General features: G+C 46.7%; 1 long non-coding RNA gene across 1 annotated transcript; it reads right to left on the bottom strand.

The window, feature by feature from the left end:
* Positions 1-221: 221 nt before the first annotated feature.
* On the bottom strand, positions 222-2413 carry LOC136307785 (uncharacterized). Its single transcript, XR_010726005.1, has 3 exons — positions 2284-2413; positions 1146-1269; positions 222-591 (listed from the first exon to the last, which is right to left on the bottom strand). It is a non-coding gene; the product is annotated as an uncharacterized lncRNA (long non-coding RNA).
* Positions 2414-2654: the final 241 nt, after the last annotated feature.

The following is a 2654-nucleotide window of genomic DNA, read 5'->3' as shown; positions in this document are numbered from 1 at the left end:
AATATCAAAACCCTAAAATTCAAGGTGAAAAATGTTCTGAAGACCAATTAAACAATAGATCAATTTAGATTTTATTTGTTAGAAAGGAGGTGATAGAGATACCAAGGAGAGGATCAATTTTGCAGTTGGTACTATAATGATGTGTCTTTGGGGTCACACTTTTAAAACTTGAATTGCTTCCTTTTTTTTTTTTTTTTTACCATAACGTATTTCACTGATAATGTCAAATGCAAAAATAGGTTCACAAGACAATAAAATTTGTCTTTAACTTGGCATATTAGTTTTTACAACAGGAAAAATGCCAAATTCTTTTTTAGAAAATGTTGTAAAGACAGGATTATTAGTCAACCACACTACAGCAGGAAGTCATTGATTATTACATCTAAGATTTTTCTTAACCAATTCCTAAAACACTAGTTAGACTCATAATCCTGAAGCAGGAATTTCATAGCTATCCCAAGAGTTCCTCGCTCACTGAAAAGCAAGGACACTCCCCTGAAACGGTCACGTCCTCTGCCCATTCACATCACTGCCCGCGGCTTGGAGTTGAATGTGAGAACTTCGTTTCTTCTGTTGCACTTCAGTTTGTCTCTGGAAAAATGTAGAAAGCAAGCTGAATGCTTTTTCTGTTAAAGCAGCCACTTATCTGTGATTAAAAATTGTGACCTTTAATGAATGAGGGCCACGCTGAGCCCTCGGGAGCGCAGCCAAGCGGAGAGGTGGAGGCCGCTGGGGACAAACTGTGGGAAATTCACTCGGCTGGTTCAGAGCTGAGGTCCCCGAGTGAGGGGGACTCGGGCGTAGGCAAGTCTGGTTCCGGTCAATGTCAGGGTCCATGGAGCACTTACTAGATAGCAAAGGAGGGTAATAAGGCGGCAAGGGAACTTGAAGTCCAGACAGAAAGAGAGCGAAGTCCACTGAGGACAGACACTAGCCGGCACTGCAGGGCCCCCTGCAGGAGGCCGAGCTCCGAGGGCCCAAGGCTCAGCCTGTAGCCCCAGGGAGCCCTGCATCCCCGTGGCGGTGGCAGTGGCGGCAGAGCCTGCTTAGCAAGTCGCCTGGGCGGCATCCCATTAGGACCCAGTAGCGTGAGATCGGTAGTGTCAGCTGGGAAAGGGAGATTAACATAATATGAAATGACTTACTTGCATCTATGACTCTTCCAGATCCTTTCAATGATCTTATCTAGCCATTAAGTTATTTTGGTTACACAGTAATCATATTCTCTGGTTTAGCAAAGTGGAAGCTTGCCCTTTTGATTTCGTAAGCCTGGGAAAAAAATGCAGTTCTTAACTACTCTTAGATAGGCTGTTAGATTTCAGAATGAAGGAAGTCTATAGTCAGAAAATGAAAAAACCCACAGACTTTCACGTGTGTGTAGTTTTCAGCAAATCCTGACCAGCTTTCCCGCACACCCAGCCTGTGTCTGTGGCGGACACCTGGTAGCTCCGCCCACGGGCTCCCCACGCCAGTCTGTGCCCCGCTCATCCGTCTGTCCCTTAGATCTCAGCACATCTTGTGATGAAAGCCACCATGGCCCTTGAACTGTCAAAATACAAATCTTCATTCATTTACTGCATCATTTGACAACGGTTTGGGGGAAACTATTGATTTTTTTTTCCCGACCATCACTCTCCTGGCTTTTCTTTGATCTCTTCTTCATTCCTTCTCAGTCTTTTCCTCCGTCTGTCCCTGAGTACTGCTGCTCCTCCTAGTCCTGTTTTAGACCTTTGCATGCCCCGTCCCACTCCCTGCCCCTGGCAGCTCCTTCACGCCGTTGGCGCACTTGCAGGCTGTGTGTGGGAGGCCAGGACTCCCTAGGTGTCTGGACCTCCGTGGCAATGCTCTACCCTTGCCTCAGAGTCTTGGAACCTAATTTCATTATTTTTTCACACGCAAATCGATCTCCTCCTAATTATTAGAGTCTACTAGTCACACAAGCTAATTCATCACCCATGATCCTTGCCCACAGTCATTCAGTGGGCCCTGCTATCTGGGTTTGCTGCCTAGCTTGCTACTCCTTTCCTTAGGGTCATTTCTTTTTTCTTTCTTTTTTTTAAGATTTTATTTATTCATTTTAGAGAGGAGAGAGAGAAAGGGGTGGGGGGGAGGAGCAGGAAGCGTAAACTCCCATATGTGCCTTGACCAGGGAAGCCCAGGGCTTCGAACCGGTGACCTCAGCATTCCAGGTCAACGCTCCACCCACTGTGCCACCACAGGTCAGGCCTTTCTTAGTTCAGGAATTCCTCAGCCCTTCCCCAGAGCAATCCCGTGGCTTCCTACCAGTTTCCTCTCCTTCTGCATTTCCTCCTCTTCGACCCATCCTCCATGTCGCAGCCACGTTATTTTATGACAGCAGGAGAAAGCTGGTGGTGTTCCCCCTTGCTTAATGCTTTCCATGGTATCTCCAAAGCTGTAAGATAAAATCCAGTCTCTTAGGAACAGCATGCGATTGAGTATTGCTTGTTTGCAAAGAGGATAAACGGATTCTCCTCCAAAAGTATTCAAACTGGTGGCGGTATCTGAAGGCACACAAAGGCAGAAGTGCCCCTCGGGAACCTGGCTCAGGAGTCACATGATGCCACGTCTCTGCTTCTCTCTGAGCACCTGTTCTTTCATCTTGTTTCTCTCTGGAGACCCACGAATGTCAGGAG

This window comes from Saccopteryx bilineata, chromosome 6 (genome assembly GCF_036850765.1).
Source record: "Saccopteryx bilineata isolate mSacBil1 chromosome 6, mSacBil1_pri_phased_curated, whole genome shotgun sequence".
NCBI classification, from domain to species: Eukaryota; Metazoa; Chordata; class Mammalia; order Chiroptera; family Emballonuridae; genus Saccopteryx; species Saccopteryx bilineata.
This window is presented reverse-complemented; position numbering and strand designations above follow the sequence as displayed.